This window comes from Ricinus communis, chromosome 7 (assembly GCF_019578655.1).
Source record: "Ricinus communis isolate WT05 ecotype wild-type chromosome 7, ASM1957865v1, whole genome shotgun sequence".
Lineage (NCBI taxonomy): Eukaryota > Viridiplantae > Streptophyta > Magnoliopsida > Malpighiales > Euphorbiaceae > Ricinus > Ricinus communis.
Window position 1 is genome coordinate 22,336,248 of NC_063262.1, and position 24,182 is coordinate 22,360,429.

A 24,182-nucleotide genomic window follows, 5' to 3' on the forward strand; every position below is an offset into this window, starting at 1 on the left:
TAAATAATTAAAAATAAAGTAATATTAATTTAAATAAAATTTATTATTAATTATTACTAATATTATTATTATTATTAAAAAAATTTCAGGTATTACATAAATATTTTTAAAATATTTAAATTTTTAGGATTAAATTGTGCTCAAAATTGGAGTAAGTAAAACTAACTATTACTCCTACTAAAACTAATAATTTCACTCTAACATGATAAAAAAATTAATTTTCAATGAATTTTATATTTGATAAAAGTTCAAGGACTAAATCATAATTTTATTTTTCAATTTATTACTTTGATTATATTGATTTTGAATGCATTGGTTAATAGTTAGTTTTAAACAAACATAAAGAAGATATAATATAATAATATCGACGTAGAGGGCAACTCATATATTAAAGTGAAAATCAAAAGATAAATAGTAATTACTCCTTATAATTTAGTACCTTCCTAAATCTTTCAAGTCAAAAGAGGCAATTCTTTGAAAAAGTAGACGATACGCACTTGACTGAATAACCCAATGAAGTCTTCCTTTCTAGATGGTCGTGGCCCCAGTGTTTGGAATGTGTTTGTTAAAGTTCCTGGTAATTTATCTACCATTTCTTATAATAGAAATAATTTTATTATTTAATCTGTGACAATGCTTAGTTTAGCATGTAATAATAACAATAATGTACGCAAAGCAAAACAAACTATTCTTAACTAATGTAGCCAATACAGTGCAAAAATTAATTTAATAATTGTCCAAATATATTATTCGAAAATAATAATAATAATAAACCCTTTACAAAACTGATCTAGAATGTTCTAAAATAATGATATTAAAGTTTATTAATCATATACATAATGGACCCAGTTGTAATAGTTCTTTTTTTCGCTTTCTATAGAATTTTTTTAATTTTTTTTATTGACAATGCTTAAACATTCTATCTCAACATGTGTTATATGTCATATGAATATGCATTAGGTGAAAGAGTTCATTCCAGTAACATTAATTGCAGTAAAGTAGCACCAAATGCTTTGAGTATAAGCTATCTAATGAAAATAAAATGAAAAAAAAGCATGACAAAATTTATACATTCTCAATCCCAAAATAAAATTTTAATATATATATAATATTAAAGAAAAGGTAGTTGTTTGATCATTTCCACCTGAGATCCATATACAAAGTAAGTTGGGATTGTAATGATTTTTTTTTTTTTTCTAAACTTACTGTGGTTAAATAATATTTATATTTTTTAACCCAAGTTGGAGTTCAACCTAAGTGGGTATATTATTGATATAAAAGAATATTGTTCTCTTTGATACTTCCATGAGTAAATGAACAATCCATATACAGCAATTATGTATATTTCAAAAAATATGTGCTATACTAAATTAAAAGTATAAAAATTTTGGCATGATGATTAATTTCTTTAGAGTTTTTACCACATTCTTGAACTTAACGCCATAGTAGAATTTTTTTTGTTAAAACTATGTCTCTCTTTTCTCAATATAATATTTTTCTCTTTTCTTAACATACATACTTAATTGATTTCAAAAAAGAAATTCATACTTATCTCTATATTTCTTGCAACATAATTAAATCGAAATAAAAAATTTAGTGATTATACCTTTATTGAGTTTTAATCTTTTTTTATAATAAAATTAATTTAATTTCACAAATATAAATATTATAACATATATAAAAGTGTAAAAAATAAAATGACAGTCAAATTTATTAAAATGATCTTATTGATTATTTAGTTAATTAAGTTAATAAATATTACTACTATTATTATTACTACTTTCTTTGGAGTTTGAAATTAAATTATATTACTACTATTATATTATTTATAAAATTAATAATAATAATTCTTTTGTTTGCCTTCTTACGTTTAATTTTTCTTTAAGGTTGTTGATATAAACATACAAAAATAATTGAATTGCATTTGGATTATGATTTGTTAATAATTATTGAGTTGAATTGTATTTGGACTAGGATTTTAGATAAGATTCTTTATAATGCATAATTTATATGAAAGCTTATTGATATTCACAATTCATTAAAATGAAAAAAAATAAATATATCGAGATAATACTATAGAGTTAATATACAAATCAATAATGCAAGAATTCGTTAAAGAAGCTAAAAATATTACTAATTAAAGCCAGATAATAATATATCACCATAGTTTTATCATGACAACAATAATAATAATTATAATAATAATAATAATAATTATTATTATTATTATAATGATAATTATAGAATTATATTAACATGGTTGTTGCTTAATTTATCTGATTCTAATTGAAATACAATTTTAGAATTATATAGAATTATTGACTTTATATAAATACTGTAAGGATAACTGTAGATTCATAATAAATAAAAATGAGTACAATATTATATTTTATATTTGTATTTTATATATTAAAAGTATTATTATAAATTAAAGGAAACAAAAGAAAGAAAAGGTAGCAGTGCTGTGTAAAGAATACTAATATAAAGTATTAAATTATTATGTTAATATTATATAAATAATTCATCTCTTCTTTAAAAAGTATGTATATTATAAATTTTTTTTATATTAATATACTTTTATCAATATATAGCATAAGTTAGACGTAGCATATACAATTTTCAACTTAATAATTTCAAAATATTTGATATGATTAAGCATAAAAGTATTATAAAATTTAAATAATAATCTGAATAATGTTTTTCTATACTTTAAAAATTCTTCAAAAGTAAATTATCAAATTCTCATTTAATTATATTTATCTCAAATAAGAATAATAATTTAAATGAGTTTTAGATATCTAAACCTCAATAGAATTAAAATTAAAATATTTGATTTTATAATTTCTTAAAGTAAAAAAAATGTTCATAGTAGAATGTGCTTGGTACAATTTATCTTATTGAATTATTAGTGTCAGTTCTTTTATTAAATATATATATATATATATATATATATATATATATATATATAATATATAAAAATTTTAATTTTTAATAATATATTAAATTTATTTATTGCTAGCTCAAAAATAATTTTATAAATTTTATAAATATTGTCTGAATTCCCAAAGAAATTTTAAATTTTGCACTTGTTATCAATCTAGTAGGTAGTTTTTAAACTTATAATTTTAGCATTAAACTTTTACATTGATTTCAATTTTAATCTCCGACCAAATTATCAATTTAATAATATTGCATGAATTCCGACAATAATATAAAAAAGTTGAGTCAACATTAGAGTTATTGACTTATTCTATTACTAAGATTTAATCATTTAAGCATATTAATTTTTTTTTTTTAACTTTGGAGTTTATTAATTTTATGTGCTTAAAAGATAATATTTTAGTAGTGAGAGTGCTGATTTAATCCTATTTGTTTATATTGTCGATGGAGTTCACGCCATGTTAACAAATTTGGTTGATAATTTGACCAAAGGCTAAAATCAAAATTAATATTAAAATATGATGCTAAAATCAAAAATTTAAAATTTACGTACTAGATTTGATAGCAGGTGCAAAGTATAATTTTCTTTTAGTAGTTAAGCCAATAGGTCCATTTGTAAATGAATTTATTAATGATAAAAGGATTTTATAATTATAGTAATAATAGAAATATTTATGATGCTAAATTTAAAAATATAAATATTATTTTATTTTTTAAATAATAAAAAGTTAAATAATTAATATTTACATACAAATTAAAAAAACAAACAAAGAAAATATTGCATTGTTCATTTACTCATGAAAGTATCAATTATAGTATCAATTATATTGATAGTATTAATTTATGTAATACTAAGATCAATTAATAAATCTTTTTAAGATAATTTTTATATTATTGCAGTAATAAGATTTTAGCATTTTAAAAAATTTAAAAAGAACTTTTGAAATAGTTACTTTGCTATTATTTTTTAAAATATTATAAATTAATATTAAATGTTAAAATTTTATTAAATTATATTTATTAATTTGATTTATAATTGAAATAATAATAACATTCGTACAATGTACAGGTAAGTAACTAGTATGTTATAAGTTGTTATGCGCTTTTATTGATAAAAATTAAAAAGGAAAGAAAAAAATTTAAACCATTAATAAAATGTACACCATTAATGCTTATAAAAAAGTACAATATAGAGTAAAATAGGAAAAAGGTATAAATATATGGCTGAAATTTTGTCAAAGCGCAATTAAACTCTTAAAGTTTAAAGTAGTTCAATTACACTTATAAATTTGAAAAATAAAACAATTATATTTTTAAAGCTAACTCCGTATAAAGCTTAATTCGTTTTGGATGTTAAAAGAATTACATTAACTCTTCCCAACTCTTTTTTTTTCTTTTCTTTTTTTGTATAGGAAGAAGTATTAGCTCTGCAGTTAATGGGTAAAAATCATAAACAATATTTTTTTTTCTTACTTTGACAAAGAAAAATCAATATTATCATTATTAGTTTGAAAATGACTTAACTCCAATGATATAATTATTTTAGGTTTTTTCAAGTTTTAGGAAAGTAATGAAGCTACTTTAAGATTTAGGAGTTGAAATGCATTTTGACCAAAAGTTTAGAGGATTTATCAATATCTTTTGCAAAGTAAGATATAAGGAGCCTACTGGAGTTAATAAATTTTTCTTTTTTACTTATTCTATTAGAATATTTTTTAAGATGTTTTTTATTATAGAAATGATGAAATAAAAAATGTCATTGGGATGCTCTTATATATATAACTAACAAATCAATATACAATAGAAAATTTTTAATCCGTTAATCGATTAACAGAATCACATTTTTTAAAAGAAATTTTTTTGGTTAACCAAAAAACTAACAGTCGACCAATCGATTTCTAAAATATCATAAATCTTATACACTAATTATAATTAAAGTAAAGTATTTATATTGATTAATTAATTTTTGAAGCTAAAGAAAATTCTCAAGAACCAAAAGATTATTCAATTTCTGTTCTAATTTCGATTTCATAATTCCAATAAAGTGACACTAAGTCTCTATTAGTATATTAAATTGAGAAAATTAGAAACCTCATAATAAAATATTAAAAGCGTTGATAATCATAGATTCTTTTGCAATTAGTTAAAATGGAAAACTTTGAGGTGGCGTCCTACGCCCATGCGGACCGCCTCACTTAATTATGTGTGTCATATTAGCAATTTATTCCAACAATTTTAAGCGGTCTATTCAATTGTAAAAATCAAAAAATTACATTTAATAATAATTTAAATAAAAAAATTATGATTAAACGACAAAAGAGTACCAAAATTATGTAATTTTTAGCAGTTAAACCTAAAGGTTATAACAATTTTATGGGTGTACTTATAATATGGAAATAATAGATAACTAGCAACTTTTCTTTTCCTTTTCTTTTTATATATTAGAACCACAAAAAGGAAGTACAGAGGAAGTGTGAAAGCTGCAAGGACTATTGTCTTCTATTGTTCCTCATCTTGTTATACACATATATTTACATTATACTACATACACATAATGCATCTACTCCACAGATGCGTTTCATCTGATTTTAGGGCCTGGCTTCACTTTTCTTTTCTTTTAACTTTCTACCACCATGCTTGTTTATCTCCACCTTTCGCCATATATATATATATATATTATTATATACAAAAATATCAAAATATTTTAAGTATTCAATTTAAAATATTAAAAATATATAACAGATTGCTAAAATAATAATTGAAACTAGTAAGATAGGATTAAATCACTAACCATCTTCATAGATATGTTTATTTTGCAATAGGGCATCTTCTTGTGCGGCCACATAACACCGTGAACAAACCGTACCTTGTCGTTGCCATTCGCAACAACCATAATGGCAAGGATCTTCACCACCAGCATCATGCAATTTTCAGGTTAGATCAAAGATGGGAAAAATAATTAATTATATGACGGAGCAGTCTAATTAAAGTAGAGAATTTAAGAAATTAATAGAGAAAATGTAAGGAATAGATATGCAAACTAACAATTGTGATTACCTTTGCATGCCTTTACTTTCTTTTTTTTTTTTTTGCAAGGAAAGGGGGGGCAGATCCCCAACAACTAAAAATAATCACAAGCAAGGAGAATCTCCTCTGCACAAATTTTAAGCTAAATAAACCAACAACTCCTCTTGAGGATAGAAAGAGACAATAAAATCTCGATCACCATCTAATGCAACTCTAGCCATGACATGAGCATGGTCATTGTCCTTTTGACCGATATGCAAACAACAGAGCATCCAGTCTCTTGCAAGTAAAATATGTATTCGATGAATATATTTTCTGTAAAATATGAACTTTCCTTCTACTGTAAATATAATCTACAGCCAATGAGAAATTCAACTCCAGAACAACTTTGTTATAACTATAACACTACGCTATATTAAGACCCAATATAGCTCTCATAGCTCGGAGGGGAACAACTACCAATGTAGTTTTTAAAATCCATCAACCAGCTCTTTCTACAATCGCGGAGCACACAGCTGCAACTGCCCTTCTCCCCTTATCCACACAAGCCCCATCTGTATTCAGTTTAATCTCGTTCTTATTTGGTGGAATCCATCTATATATCTTATTAATATTACTTATGTTGCTAGTTAAACATTTCTCATATTCTTGAGCATCCATAATATCATTGCAATACTTCATAATGACTTGCCTAGGAACATGACAATGATCGCCGAACATGAAATACGTACAAATTTTTTTATAAGTCCTTCAAAATTTCATTCAAAACAAATCTAAAGATGGTGTAATAATTTATTGAATAAAATTTATTAATTTTTAATAATTGGTTAACCATTAATAATGATCTCGTGATTGATTCAAATTCTAAAATTCCTATAAAGTATTACTTCTAACATTTTATGCTAATTGATATTTTTAAATAAATTTTTTAATTATTTATTATTTTTACATATTCAATATAATATTAATTTTTTTATTTTATTCTTGTATTAACATTATTAACTATTAGTTTTCCAAAATTCTATAAATTTATATATAAAAATGTAATAAATTTTAAAAAATATCAATGAAAGTATAATTTGCTCATATTTAACTATTTTTTTATAATTAAATTTACTAAATACTTTCTTAATTTAAAATAAAATATTAAGAAATTTAAATAAATATGGAATGAAGAGTACTCCATGTTATTGTCGAGACAATATGTATTTAGGACATCTACATATCTTGGTAGAATATTTTTATTTAAATTCAAAAGAAATTAATTTTTAGTTTACACGTATAATCCTGATCCTGATCAGATTTTGGACTCAGTTAGGTTCTATCTATCCAGTGTAGCCTGTTCTATATATACTCATCACTTTTTAAGTATTAACTCTCAAGTATTGTTTAATGAAATTATGTCAATTTAGTTAAAACTAATCGCTTATCCGTGAATTGCACTTTATTATTATTATTATTTTAATTATAAAATTAAATTAATATTATATAATTTAACAAAATTTTAATATTTAATATTAATTTATAATATTAAACTAACAATATTTTAGATGTCTTTCTTAATTTTTTAAAATTGAATATTTTAAAATAATAATTTATATTTATTACATTAATAAAATTTAAAATATTAATTATTAATTAATAATCAAAAAGCATTGATAAATTTTATCTATAAATTTATTTTATATTATTATTTATAATTAAAATAATAAGTACAACAGACAGATATATGACTAAATCGTATTAATTCTAAAATAAAAACAGCAAAAAAAAAAACACATAATATATTCTATTTTATAAAGTATGAAAATTTAAATAGGAGGGGAAAGAAACGATAAAAGGGAAAAATTGTATGTTAAATAGAGTATTATTTTAAAATCTAAAATTTCTAAATGCCTAAAAGAAATTAGAAAAACATGTAACTAAGAGCTAAAAGAATCAAAATTGAGATATGATCAGAACATTAACCATATTGAAAGAGGGCATCTTCTTCAGCGACCCCGCAGCAGCGTGCCATTCGCAACAACCAAATTGGCAATAATCTACAGCACAATCACCCTTCATTTTTTATTTTTTTTTTCTTTCTTTTTATGATAATATTTTTTTATATTGCTTTCCGATGATACAAGGCATGTTTTAGTTAATTACTCGCATAATTGTTTAATTTGAAATTGAATGTAAATCTGAAATAATAACATCACATAAATCTAAAATAAATAATATAGTAATTTTTTTATAATTAACTTTAAAATAGAAATTTCAATACTTGATGGTTCTACTAGCTATTAAGTCAAGTTTGAATTTATAAAAATATTTAATATAACACCGTCTCGAGCAAAATACTCTAATTAAGTCAAAATTTTAAACTTTTTTTCTTTTTTTCAAATTAAATTAAAAATAAAAAAAATAATTAATTATATGATGCAGTTAAATTGAAATAGAAAATTTAAGCACTTTTAGACTTAAATTAGTGATAGATATACATTTTAATTTAAGTAAGATCTTTTTCTTTGTCGACTGAAAAATTAAATATTATATAAATATTATACTGAAATATAAAACATTTGAGTATCCAAAAAAAAAGAATATGAAAACATAAGAAAAATTAAAATTACTAAAAAATAATTGAGCCTAGTCAATATTGAGAGATGCGTTGAATTTGCAGAAGGGCAGCTTCTTGAGCGATCCCGCAGCAGCGTGCCCAATCGGCAAGTTAGCTTTATTTCTTCTGCACAATCACTGTTCAATTTCTTTTCATATTAATTATTTTTTCTATTGCTTCAACTGTTTTTACATCTGATAATCATAAGCATGTAATTTTAGCTACTTGCAATAATATTTAATTTTTTAAAAGCTATACTCTCGTTTATTCTATTAATTCATTTTTGTTAACTTAATAATTTACAAATTAAACTAGTATTGTATTTTTTAGTAAAAAAATAAAATAAATTTAAAACTTATTTTATTTTTAAAGTTTTTATATAAATTATTAATTTTATACAAATAGTTATAAAAAAGTAAAATCATTAAAAGATGTATTTTCTTCCACTTAATAAAATAATCTCAAAATTAAAATAAAAAAGTAAATTCTAAATTATAATATATTATGTGCATAAAAGGGATTCACTCTTTTATTAGAAAATAAATTTATTGAAACTATATAATTAATTTAATTTATTAAATAAATTATTAGACCGAGAAAATTGGATAAAAAAATAAATAGAAAAGTAATTATCCAAAAGAGTGTTAAAAAAATAAAAAGTATTCCTAGCATTTCTCTTAATTTAAGTAAATATTTACTTGAAAACTTAAATTAATAACGGGCAGACATGCAAACTTGAAATAATAATAATGTAGCAGTTCCTTTCATTATAATCTTTAAAATAAAAATTTAAATATTTGATATTGCTGTTTATTAGTCATATTCAATTTATAAAATTATATATAAAATAAAATTAAAATTTTCTAGAACGCAATTAGTTATATGATGTAGAAAATGTAAAAAGATAATAAAGAAAATTATATATACTAACAATTGTGGCAATCGCTGCACGTCTCTACTTCTGCATAATTCACTCGGATAGCAGAAGCGGAGAGAAAGAAGACAGCAAAGAGAAGAGATGGAATTCATTATTTCTTTGTTATTAAAATAAATTTGTGATTTCCAGGTAATATTTTGATGTTTTGGAGTCAATTTTATAGGGATGCAAGAGATGATAAATAAAGAGTAGAGATGTTGAAAAAGAGGACAGATGTAGAACAACTCCACACACGAGTTGCACTTCCCTAAGCTATTATCTTATAGAGCAAAACTCCCAAATGCTTAACATGTAACATATTATTTCCACAAAGAATGAAAATTGAAACAAAAACAAAAATAAATAAGGACAAAACTATGTCATCTGAGTTACAAACCGGCCACATTGGGAATTGAGATTTTATTTTCCCAGCTATATATGTTGCATTATGGTGGAGTTTTGACTCTTAAATTTAAATTTGGGCAACTTTAATCTTTAAATTTATTGTCACCATCTGATCTATCGATCCATGAGCCGCATTAGAAAATAGATAAATTTAAAGTTATTATAATAAATCTTATTAATTGATATTTTAATAAAGTATATATAAAAATATAATATTAATCCGGTCTGACATATTATACACAACTGGTCATTGATAACATTTCATATTTTGTAATAGACCAAATTAAACATAACATATCAAAAATATTATTCTGTAAAGTTTAGAATTTTAAATATTTAAAATACAATAGTTGAATTCATTACAATAGGTCCGATGGAGAATAAAGTCGCACTATCAAAATGCAGGACGATAAAAGACTCTAACTGTCACCTGGAAAATAATTAAAATAAAACTGTCAGTCTCGAGAGTGAGTTAAAATCATTTAACCCTATAACTATTGTAGTCTCTTCAATATAATATTTATTGAATCAAATATAACATGTCGTTTTGTATTAAAGTACCTGTAGTGCCATACTTTAGAAAGAAAATATATTTTAAGACTTATCAAACGAGTGGCTCAACAGAACCGTAATCTCAAATGTTGGTAGCATTTCGACTCTTTTATTCTAATAATTTTGCCACCTAGAGAGCGAAGCTCAACTAAGGTCCTTACATCCAGCCTGGACACTTGATTCCTAATTAAGCCGGCACCTAGAGAGCATTGCTCGACCAAAGACCTTTCTCCGGTAGTCAAGCTTTCACAGCCATGAGAGTTAAATTCGACCAGGGCAAAATCTAAAAATAATCTTTGTTACCTGCCTCTGATTATTATTAGTGCGCACACGGTCCTGATATAACCCATAAGGTGACATATTCTACTGTCGCCACATCCCAATGTCACAATCACAACATTTATAATAATCATAAATAGAATAATCATAGGCCAACATAAATTATTCAATAATATACTGAGAAATAAAAATTTAGAAATCTCAGAAATAGCAAACATACAAATTATGAATAGTAATAATAATACTAGTACTAAAATAATATTATTTAAAATATTAGAAATAATGAAACAAATTTATTAATAATAATACTATTCGTAAAAATTATCAATTAAATGAAATTACTTATAATAACGATATGATAATCATATTAAATATTAATCATTTAGATATGCCAATGGTACAGTGATTATATGACTTTAACTCATAATTCTGTCGCGTTCCGCAGTTCGCTATTACGCCTCGGGTGGAGCTGGCTAGATGGACGGATTATCTATTTACGAAAACACTCAGTTAATAAATATTCTTAAATTTCCTTAGGCATAGACCCCTAGATTAGACTGCTTAAAAATATTTCAGACTCGAGAATTCTGTTGAATCTCGGAGAACCTTCTCTAATTTATGGATATTTACCCTCCGTCCAACAGGTCAAAAACTTGTTAGAAACACTTCAAATATTCTAAAATCAACCAATAGGAGTCAGGCCACTAGAACTACATTATTTTTTCCGACTCTGCAACACGCTATAGATCATAATTAATTCAAGGAACTAATCTAGTTGACAGAAAATGAATCTACAACTCCAACAATTGGCTTTATTCCGGCTTTCAAAGAAAGAGGTTTGTTATCTCGCTTGCACTAGAATCTCCTATTCCTGCTTGCTACTATTGAGAAGACCACTAAAACAAATTAAATCCAATTAAATTTAAATTACCTATAATTGATAATTAATGGCAATAATATTTCTCTAAAATTATAAAATAACTTTTGAGAACCAGATAAAATTATACCGAGCCGAAATTTAAAATTTCGCGCGTTTGAAAAACACCGAGGTCTGAAAGCCGGTCCTGCCAACAATGTCGGAATTCGAATCCATAAGTGCCTATGCGAAGAGAGTTGTGGTTAGTCCGAAAACACTAGAATCCAGTTGGAAACTCGCCGAAGGGCACCGGCTCGGGATCAGAAAGTCTCGGCTCCGACGAGGACGAACAAGCTATCGATGGGGAAAATTGCAACTAGGAAGGTCGACTCAGAGGTTTCAAAGTGGCGGGGAGCTCGATTCCAGCGTCGGATGAGCTGTTGGAGGATGGCAGTAGTTGTTTCGGTGGGGAGGGAGGCGTTTTCCCCCTCGATCGATGACGGTAGCGGGAAAAAGAGAAAGGGAAGGTGGCATGACGACGAGGAGGGGAAGAAGAGAAGCTAGGCATCGGTGACCTATTCGATGCGCATGTGGGAAGGGGGGGGAAGCAATTGACGTGGAGGAGAAAAATGGGGAGGGAAAGAGGAGAAGAGGGAAGGAAAGGAGGGGAAAGGGAAAAAGAGAGAGAGAAAAATAATATTATTTTTATTATTATTATTTATTTTATTTTATTTTATTCCGAGTATTACAGTCTACCCCCTTTAGAAAAAAATTCGACCTCAAATATTAGAAGAAACACGGCTTACCTCAGGACTGGAATAAATGAGGGTAAACACTCCTCATTTCCTGTTCGGTCTCCCACGTACACTCTTCTCACGAATGGTTCCGCCACAGCACTTTAACCATCGGTATAACCTTAAACCGTAGTTGGTGAACTTGCGTATCCATAATCCTAATCGGTTGCTCCTTATAAGTCAAATCTTCACTTACTTCCACATATTGAGGTTGCAATACGTGTAAAGAGTCTGAAATATACTTCCTTAATATTGATTTATGAAATACTAGATACACATGCGAGAAATTTGGCGGCAAGTCCAGTTTGTATGCCACCTCTCCAATCTTGTTTATAATCTCAAAGGGTCTCATATATCGAGGGGCCAATTTGCCTCTCTTGCCAAAACGCATCACACCACGCATAGGGGACACCTTCAAAAATACATATACTCCAACACTGAACTCCACGTGCTTCTACTTTGGGTCCGTATAACTTTTTTGCCTACTGAAAGCTGTTTTTAGCCGCTTGCAGATAATATGAATCTTTTCTGAAGTGATCTGAACTAACTCTAGTCCTGCTAACTTCCGTTCGCTAACCTGTTCCTAACACACAGGAGACCTGCACTTTCGGTCAGTATATCGATTTCTATTTGCAATGTTTATCTGTAAATACAAAATATAATTTATTTTTATATTATTGAAAACCACAAATCTCGATTCATAATAATATCTTAATTGATGATTTTATTTTAGTTTTCAGTATATTTTTTCATAAATTTTATAATATAATTTGTCACGATTCGATCTGTGAATGGGTAGGCGTAAATCCACTAAATCCCATAATAAGTCTGACCATTCACTAACTCAAATAAAATACAATCGGACTCTGATCATTGGTATATTTTCACAATTAATATTTAGCCATTAAATACTACATTTAAAATTTGATTTGCCAGCATGAATAGGCAATACCTGAATTTACAAGCCATTACAAAATGATAAATCTGAAATTTTTACTATGGAGATTCTAGAAATTTTAAAAGTCAATATACCAATAAAATCAGTTACATTTAACCCGAAGATAAAGGAATCATGCTGCTAAATAAAAAGAATTGCAGAAAAGCTAACAACACCTGAAAAATAGTAAAATTGAGACTGTGAGTCTCGAGAGTGAGTTAAAATTATATATCCCAAAAATAAATATAAACACTTCAATAAAATATTAATTTAATTTAAAATAAAATATTAAGTCATGTGAAAACAAGTGTCACGTCATGTTTCTTATAAAATGAATTTTACATACTGCAGGATGGAGTACCTCAGTATAACCTTAATCCCCGTTACTAACAGCCTTAGTCTTTCGGCTCTCTTGTTCCAACAGAACCGGCGCCCAGAGAGCGAAGCTCGACCAAGGTCCTTAAATCTAGTATGGTCACTTAAATTTCTAATAAAGTCAGCGCCCATAGAGCAATGCTCGACCAGGGACCTTCACTCCGGCAGACTCACTCTACTCAGCTCAGAGAGTTAAACTCGACAAAGGTAAGTCCTAAATTTAGTTTTAAAAATCTATATTTTACTATCTGCCTCAGATTTATACCGGTGCGCATGAGGTTCTGATGCGACCCATCAGGTGGCATGTTCTACTGCCATCTTATCCTGAGTCAACATGCATTCATAATAGCATTGATGCAAAAAAAGATACATATATGAATAGTAATTAAATGAATAATTAAAATATTAAACCATTTAATAAGAACTATTACATAAAATTTTAGCATGACACATGTAAACAGATATATGACTTTAACTCATAGTTCTGACGACCTCCTAGCTCTCCTCCGATGCCTTGGGTGGAGCGAGCCGAACTAACGGATTTATCTAATCACAGGAACAATTCAATTAGAAAAAGTAAAACATTTGATAAATAACCCTAGGTATAAACTCCTAGAATTAATAAACTAAGAATTTTACCGAGATGCTTGATAAATCGGTTGACTCGCCTCCGGCCATTGGAGTCCGATCGATAATCCGAAAGTGTCTTACGAACTCGAAATGATGCATAGATGATGATTTTAGCATCTGACTCTCCTATCGAGCCCTCGATCATCCCAATACATCGCGAATAGTTTCAACCGTCGATTTTTCAATGGTGATCAATTGCTACAAAACAGGTGTCATCTGAAAACTTGTGACTAGTGAAGTTCATTCATGAACTTTGATCAGCCATACCTTGCTGGAAATCAAAAAACGTCCAAATTGTCCTCATGAGCTTATCTCGCCGGATCTCGATATTTCGGCAGCCTTAAGAGATGATGATGACAAGAAATGAAAGCCTACAAGTTGTTGGTCATTTTGAGACTAGAAGCACCACAAATGGACACCGGAATCGCCCTGCATGGCAGCGAGAAGTTGTTGTCGTCTTCCTTATTTTTCGCCGCCACCTCAGACTTCTTCTTCCTTTATCTGCCATGGAAAATAGTCGAGCTTCTTCTTCTCCTTCCTTCTTTTTCTTTCTTTCTTTCTTTTCTTTCTTTTTCATCCTATATCTACACTTTGTCCTCCTAATTATTTAGTTATCATCTTTGGCCCTGGTTTATTTCTGTTAGGCCCTCCTTAAGTTGTTAATCCTTTTTAAATTTACCCCTGATTGTATATCTGGACTAAATTAGAAATATTAAAATATGAAATTACTTATTTAGCCTCGCTTTTAATGGTAATATTACTAAAATATCCGTACGGATATATTTAATTATAAAAATACTAACCATGAAAATTTTTATTTAAACCCCATATTAATTCAGCTCTATTTTTAGCCCCTATCACATAATTAATTATCAAATTAATCCTAACACTTAATTAACTTAAATAATCAATTTGTTAACTATTTCTCACTTAAATCCAATGCTATTTGCTAATTAAAATTTTCCATTCCCTAAATAAATTCTTCAAGAAAAATATTTCTATAGCCTCCAATAATAATATTAAATTTGTATATTCGTATTTAGAAAAAATTTGAGTGTGACATTTACAAAAAGTAATTTCACTCTTTATAAAAATCACCAAATTAATTATTTTTCATCAAACTAATTAAATATAGCTCAATAGATTTTTTTTTTTGCACTTAAAAATCCTTTTGATAATAAGATTCTCAATAATAGTCTCTTATAAATCATTCATTTAAAATAAAAGTTTTACTCTAATCACATATATTAAATTTTAAAGCTTCTATTTTTATTTTTATCACCATCACAATTCTTATTCTTATTATTATTATTATTATTATTATTATTATTATTATTTCTTCAATACGGGTGTTCCATACTCCAAGTGGATACCATCCATTTTGCCTAATTATAAAAAGATTACAAACTTTTTCACTTTTTATAATTTAAATATGACTTTTTTATTTCTTCAATTTGATATATTTTTGCAATTAATAGATATAGATTAAGTATTTAAAATTTTATTTTGCTTAGAAATTGAGTTATTTTTTAAATATAAACTACTTATTATTTATTATTAGAAAAAATTTAAAATATTATTTTATAATTTAATATTTTTACATTTAAAGGACATAAATATATTATATAATAAAAAATAGTACGTGTTTAATTTTTTTAACACAATTTCCAAGTTGGCTTCTAATCTAATTCTAGAGTTCCAAACAAACCACTTTTAAGTCTCTTTTGGCGTATTAAATTGAGATATTAAAAAAATTATATACCATTTTTTAAAATTAAATTTTTTAGTATATTACAAAAAACATCAAAATTCATAATTTTTTTACCATCAGACAAAATAGAAAATTTTGAGGTGGCATCCATGTAGATCAGCTTAGTCAACTTTGATTATGACATAAGCAAGAGCGTGCAAATTTCTTAGTTGAAAAAATTTAAAAATTTGTATATGACATTACCAAAATTAATTAAATTAATCACATAAGTTAAAAATCTCGGATGCAATGCGGTTAAGTATGGATGCGATTGTAATTTTTTTCTTTTTAATATATGTTAGCACACTATACAAATTACATGTCATGAACTATTACTATCATCTTTTTTTTATTATGCCTCCTTTTTTATAGGTGAACCTCGAATTTAATCATATCTATTTTTTAATAGAATATTTAGTTAAAATTTATTAAAAAATTTATTAAAATTACATAAGAAAAAGTAAAATAAAAATGATAAAATTGAAGAAAATATTTTGGATACATTAAGAAACTAATATGAAATTTATTTGAAAATTCTATCTATCTTGTTATAATTCGTCAATTCTAGAGAAATTTGAATATATAATATGATAAATCAACTTTTATTTTATTCAAAACATATATGCTTTGAATTTTATAATAAATACCATAAATTTTATAAATTTTAACCAAACACAATATAAAAAATAGTTTTAATTTGATTTTTAAAATTTATAAATTTAAGAAGCACAAATTTATACTCGAGACACAAACACCACGATACGACCATTTTAAAAATAATTAGAATATAATATAGGTGTTGTATCAGTATCGATGTCGTGTTGGATACGTGTTGCATCTACTCCACAATCACCATTCAACTTTTTTTTCTTTTATTAGTATTAATCATTTTGATATTTTATCTTACTTTCAACCATTTCTACAATGGATTATAATATGCATGTATACTTAATTTCTCGTAATAATGTTTAATTTAGAATTACACCCACAAACCTAAAATAATAATGTACTAATTCTTTTTATAATGAGCTTTAAAGTACACATTGAAATATTTACCGGGCTTTAATTTGACGGATAGATATTTAGTGTTTGAAGTTGAGGTTTTTCGAGTTTGAGACATTCCTTGTTCAAAATATGATAGTTTATTTCTTCCTTTGTATAAAAAAAGTCCCTCATTCTCTCTAACTTAACACCCTAACAAGAAATTTTTAGGCAATAACTAGATTAAATTAATTGTATGATAAATATATCTATTGTTAAAAAAAAATGCACATTGAAATTATGAAAACATATATTTGATATCATCCGAGATGAAAACTTCTAAGTTCTAACTCTTTCTTTAAAGGTATAATTAGAGTTGATGAATACGGAGATAAAAAAAACTGTGTAGTCTAATTAATGTAAAAAATACAAGAAACTAATAATAAAGATAGTATATATATAACAAAGAGAAGAGCTGATAGTTTATAAAGAGTATAGTTAAATTTATGAATATAAAGTAGAACCACATCATAGTTATATTTTATATAAAAATAATTTCTGTATAATTATAACAAAATAGTCTTAAATCGGGCTAATTATAAAAAAAAATTCCATATTTTTAATAAATTATAATTTCTCTAGATTTTGTATTAGTAAAATTTGTCTTCATGTACAGTAATTATGTATATTTCAAAAAATATGTGCTATACTACATTAAAAGTATAAATAGAATAAAATATTTATGTAAAATAGTTTGGCATAATGATTAATTTCTTTAGAGTTTTTACCACATTCTTGAACTTGCTGATAGTAAAAAATTATTTTGTTGAAACTAAAATATTTTTAAAATTATGTCTCTTTTCTCAATGTAATATTTTTCTCTTTTCTTAACATACATACTTAATTGATTTCAAAAAAGAAATTCACACTTATCTCTATATTTCTTGTAACATAATTAAATCGAAATAAAAAAATTAGTGATTATACCTTTATTGAGTTTTAATCTTTTTTTATAATAAAATTAATTTAATTTCATAAATATAAATATTATAACATATATATAAGTGTAAAAAAAATAACAATCAAATTTATTAAAATGATCTTATTGATTATTTAGTTAATTAAGTTAATAAATATTACTACTATTATTATTTATTATAATTATCCATATCTTTAAAAGTAATTAGTTTTAATAGACTTAACATAGATAAAGAGATTTAGAGGAATATTATTACTTTCTTTAGAGTTTGAGATTAAATTATATTACTACCATTATATTATTTATAAAATTAATAATAATAATTGTTTTGTTTGCTTTCTTACGTTTACTTTTTTTTTTTTAAGGTTGTTGGTATAAACATACAAAAATAATTGAATTGCATTTGGATTATGATTTGTTAATAATTATTGAGTTGAATTGTATTTGGATTAGGATTTTAGATAAGATTAATGTGTCACGACTCGATCTGTGGACCCGTGACCGACACTATGGAATGGGTAGATGTAAAGTCACCGAATCCCATAATAAGCCTGACACTTATTAACTTAATTAGATCTCATCTGATATTATTGATGTCACAATATATTTTAACCATTAAATTCTATATATTTAATTAGGTCTGCCTAAAGAATTAGGCAAGACTCGAAACTACAATAATTTACAACTGACAAGTCTATTATTTCTACTGCGGAGAATCTAAGATTTTACAAGTTAACATACCAAACCAAATTCATCACCCAATGATGAAGGAGTCGGGTTGCTAGATAAGAGCCGCGGGAAGACTAACAATCACAGATCTGAAAAACAGTAAAATTGAGACTGTAAGTCTCGAGAGTGAGTTAAAATCATATATCCAAGAAAAAATAGTTACAAACACTTCAATAACACATTTATTTAATTTGAAATAAATACTAAGTCATGCAAAATAAACATGTCATAACATGCTTAAATAAAATAACTTTCACATATTACAGAACGGAGTACCTCAGCAGAACCCTAATCTCAACACTTAACATCTCGACTCCTTCTCATTCTAACAGAACTGGCACCCAGAGAGCGAGGCTCGACCAGGATCCTTAAATCCAGTTCAGACACTTAATTATTACTAACACTCTTAGCCTTTCGGCTCTCTTACTCCAATAAGACTGGCGCTCAGAGAGCGAAGCTTGATCAGGGTACTCAACTCTAGTTTGGTCACTTAAGTTTCCAAATAAGCTGGCGCCCAGAGAACAATGCTCGACCAGGGATCTTTACTCCGGCAAACACACTCTACTAAGCCCAGAGAGTGATGCTCGACCAGGGCAAGTCCTAAACTTTCCTTTTTAAATTTACCATTTTATCCTTTTTCTATTAATCTCACATTTATACTGGTGCACTCATCAAAATAGTATGTTCTACTGCCGTCCCATCCCGAGTCATCAGGAAATAATAAATTCAATAATGAAGAACATGATATATATGAATAGTAATCAAAGAGCATGATATATATGAATAGTAATTAAAAGAATAATTTAAACTTGGAATCAATTAATTACAATAGCTATTTAAAATTTGCGCATGACACGTGCATAACAGATATATGACTTTAACTCATAGCTTTGACGATCTCTTAGCTCTGCTCCGATGCCTCGGTTGGAGCGAACCGAACTAACGGATTTATCTAATCACGAAAAATAATTTATCAACAACACTGAAATAGTTGACAATTAACTCTAGGTCTAGATTCCTAAGACTAACTGTCTAAAAGCCTTGACTCGGGTAAATTCTACCGAAAATTCGGCAGAACCTCCCTTACAATACAGACATTTACCCTCGTAAAATGGGTCTAGGACCTGCCAGAAAACACTTCAAATATTCAACAATTCATTTTAACGGGAGTCGGGTCACTAGGATTTCACTATTTTTTTCCTACTTCGCCATACATCACAAAACACGACCTAAGGCAGGCAGTCCGATAAACAATTATTTTAACACACAATATCTCTAATGCTCAACACAATTCAATAAACATATAATTTACCAAAGAATTCTAAAGTCAACGGGTTCAGAAAAAATTACCGAGACGCTTGATCGCTCAGTCGACTCGCCTCGAGCTGCCAGAGTCCGATCGACGATCCGAACGTACCAACGGACTCGAAACGATGCGCTGATGACGATCCCTGCTTCCGATCTTACTCCCGATCATCTGGACAGATTTACGGATGATCTCGGCCATCGATTTGCAAACGGAGTCCGATCGCCATGAAACCGGTGCCATTGCCAAGCTTAAGCTGAGGAGAATCCGAATATGTCCTCCAATCATCCATCCCTCGTTGAAGCTCGCCAGAAAAGCCAGAAAACGCAACTGCCACCCACTCTCTCTCTCCACTGTGAACTTCCAATCCCAGCCACCATTGGTGTCGCCGCTGCCGCCAAAATAAAGCCTAAGCCGAGAGTCGATCGCCACCCGACTCGGCCGCCAACGTCGCCGAAACACCATTAACGGCACCGACAACCGGCTCTTCTTCCTTACATTTTTCGTCGCTCCTCACCGTCCGCATTGCTCGCCACGCCAGCCCTGGGACCCGACACCACTGGCTGGACGACACTCCTTTCTCCTCCTTCTTCTTCCCTGATCCCCTCCTTTCTTCTTTTCTTTTCATTCTTCTCTACATCGACAAAGGGTCCCTGAACTTTTCTTTCTTACCATTTAGTCCCTCAACTTTTTTAATTACAACAATTTCACCCAGCAGAAATTCCAATTAACCCTTAAACTTTCTTTTAACTTTTCAATTAAGCCTCTAACTATTTAATTTGAGCCAAATTAGAATTATTGAAAATACACAATTATATATTTTCTCTTGTTTTTAAATATAAAATTATCAAAAAGCCCTTGCCAACATATTTAATTACAAAAATATCAAACATATAAATTTTCATTTAAACCCCATATTAATAAATTTATACCTTTAATCCTTATTCCAAATTAATTTTCCAATTTAATCCTAACACACAATTAATTTAATTAATCAATTTGCTAAATATTTTTCAATTAAAATTTAATACCATTAACTAATTAAGATGCTATTTTCCCCAAAAATCATTTTATAAAATATCCTTTACAATTTCTTCCATAACTCTCAAATATAGAATTTAATTTTTATATATTCATTTGGGGGAAAAACTTGGATAACCAAAAATATGATTTATTTCTCAAAGAATTCACTTAATTAATTTCTTAAAAATTAAACTAATTGGATATAGAAAATAACTCATTTATTTGTCTAGTATTAAAATTTCCATTTAAATCATTCTATTTAAATCATTCGAATTTAAACCAAATAAATTTTAATAAAAACTCATTTATTAATTATTATTATTAATATTATCATTATTAAAGAAAAATTTCAGGTATTACATAATGCATAATTTATATGAAAGCTTATAGATATTCACAATTCATTAAAACGAAAAAAATAAATAAATCGAGATAATACTATAGAGTTAATACACAAATCAATAATGCAATAATTCATTAAAGAAGCTAAAAATATTACTAATTAAAGCCAAATAATAATATATCACCATAGCTTTATCATGACAATAATAATAATAATAATAATAGAATTATATTAGCATGGTTGTTGCTTAATTTATCTGATTCTAATTGAAATACAATTTTATAATTATATAGAATTATCGACTTTATATAAATACTGTAAGGATAACTGTAGATTGATAATGCAATAAAAATGAGTACAATATTATATTTTATGTTTGTATTTTATATACTAAAAGTATTATTATAAATTAAAGGAAACAAAAGAAACAAAAGGTAGTAGTGCTATGTAAAGAATACTAATATAAAGTATTAAATTATTATGTTAATATTACATAAATAATAATATTATATAAATTATTCATCTCTTCTTAAAAAAGTATGTATATTATAAGATTTTTTATATTAATATACTTTTATCAATATATAGCATAAGTCAGACATAGCATATACAATTTTCAACTTAATAATTTCAAAATAATTGATAGGATTTAAGCATAAAAGTATTATAAAATTTAAATAATAATTTGAAAATTTTTTTTCTATATTTTAAAAATTCTTCAAAAGTAAATTATCAAATTTTTATTTAATTATATTTATCTCAAATAATAATAATAATTTAAATGTGTTTTAGATATCTAAACCTCAATAGAATTAAAATTAAAATATTTGATTTTATAATTTCTTAAAGTAAAAAAAAAAAGTTCATAGTAGAATGTGCTTGCTACAATTTATCTTATTAAATTATTAATGTCAGCTCTTTTTATTATATATATATATATATATATATATATATATATATATATATATATATATAAAATATGATATATATAAATTTAATTTCTTAATAATATATTAAGTTTATTTATTGCTAGCTACAAAAATAATTTTATAAATTTTATAAATATTAGGCTGAATTGCCAAAAAAATTCTAAATTTTGCACTTGTTATCAATCTAGTAGCTAGTTTTTAAACTTACAATTTTAGCATTAAACTTTTACATTGATTTCAATTTTAGTCTCCGATCAAATTATCAATTTAATAATATTGCGTGAATTCCAGCGATAATATAAAAATTTGAGTCAACATTAGAGCTATTGACTTTTTCTATTATTAAAATATAATCATTTAAGCATATTAATTATTTCTTTTCTTTTACTTTAGGGTTTTATTAATTTTATGTGCTTAAATGATAATATTTTAGTAGTGAGAGTGTTGACTTAATCCTATTTATTTATATTGTCGCTGAAGTTCACGCCACATTAATAAATTTGGCTGATGATTTGACCAGAGGCTAAAATCATCATTGATGTTAAAATTTGTTGTAAAGTATAAAATTTTTTTAGCGATTAAGCCAATATGTTCATTTGTAAATGAATTTATTAATGATAAAAGGATTTTGTAATTATAGTAACAATAGAAATATGTATGATGCTAAATTTAAAAGTTTAAATATTATTATATTTTTTAAATAATAAAAAAATTAAATAATTAATATTTACATGCAAATTTAAAAAACAAACAAAGAAAATATTGCATTCTTCATTTAGTCATGGAAGTATCAAAGACAACAATATTCTTTTATATCATAATATACCCACTTAGGTTGAACTCCGACTTGGGTTAAAAAATATAATATTATTTAACCACAATAAATTTAAAAAAAATCATTATAATCCCAACTTACTTTGTATATGGATCTCAGTTGGAAATGATCAAACTACTACCTTTTCTTTAATATATATATATATATATATATATATATATATATATATATATATATATATATATATATATATCGGGATGTCGGGGTTTTCGCGTACTGCACCTAAAAACTAAAAAACAGAAAAATGCTATTATCTTATTCCTAGGAGGCAAAGGTGTTCCAAGGGGTTTCTCTCCATAGACAGAAATAGGTTTTTTTCTCGAAGGAGAAGCAAGAGGCGATCGGCAGTGAGGGTGGACGAAGTGAAGAAGAGCAGCCTAGCATCAAGGTCTGTCAAGCCATCACTCTAAATTAAATTAAAAAAAAAAATTCAGTTTGAAACTACCGATTTTCCAGGTGTTCAATTTACTAGCATAAAGAAAAAGCCTTATAAACGAGCAAGAGGATGCCTTAACTGAAATATGTGTCATCCCGAAGCTTAGTACGGGCGAAAATATATATATATATATATATATATTATTCAGGTATGTACTTCAAAAAAAACTTGTCTAAAACTACCTATAAGTGGTAGGGGGCGAGTTATTGATGTGAGATGGGTCCAGAAAAAGGAGAGTTTCAGTTATAATCCGGAAACGATTCGTATATATATTTTACAGAAACGTGAAATCAAAGTGGGTGATAAAGTCACTGAAAAATATGGAAATAAAGGCATCATTTCCAAAAGATTTCCTAGACAAGATATGCTTTATTTGCAAGATGGAAGGCCTGCTGATATGGTCTTCAACCCATTAGGAGTACCTTCACGAATGAACAATAATAGAAAAATTGATTCATATTCATAGAGATAGAGGACATAATTCACATGGATACAGTAGATCTGCTTGGGCTGCTTTAATGGTAGTCTTTACATTTTCCTTTTCGCTCGTAGTATGGG

At 26.6% G+C, this 24,182-nt stretch overlaps 1 long non-coding RNA gene across 2 annotated transcripts; it reads right to left on the bottom strand.

Moving 5' to 3' along the window:
- Positions 1–5,344: 5,344 nt before the first annotated feature.
- LOC125370548 lies at positions 5,345–9,710 on the bottom strand. Of its 2 annotated transcripts, none has more exons than XR_007216594.1 (4): positions 9,501–9,710; positions 7,936–8,706; positions 5,732–5,845; positions 5,345–5,591 (listed from the first exon to the last, which is right to left on the bottom strand). It is a non-coding gene; the product is annotated as an uncharacterized LOC125370548 (long non-coding RNA). The 2 variants fall into 2 exon arrangements; XR_007216593.1 differs by having other exon boundaries at positions 7,936–8,009; positions 9,501–9,658.
- Positions 9,711–24,182: the final 14,472 nt, after the last annotated feature.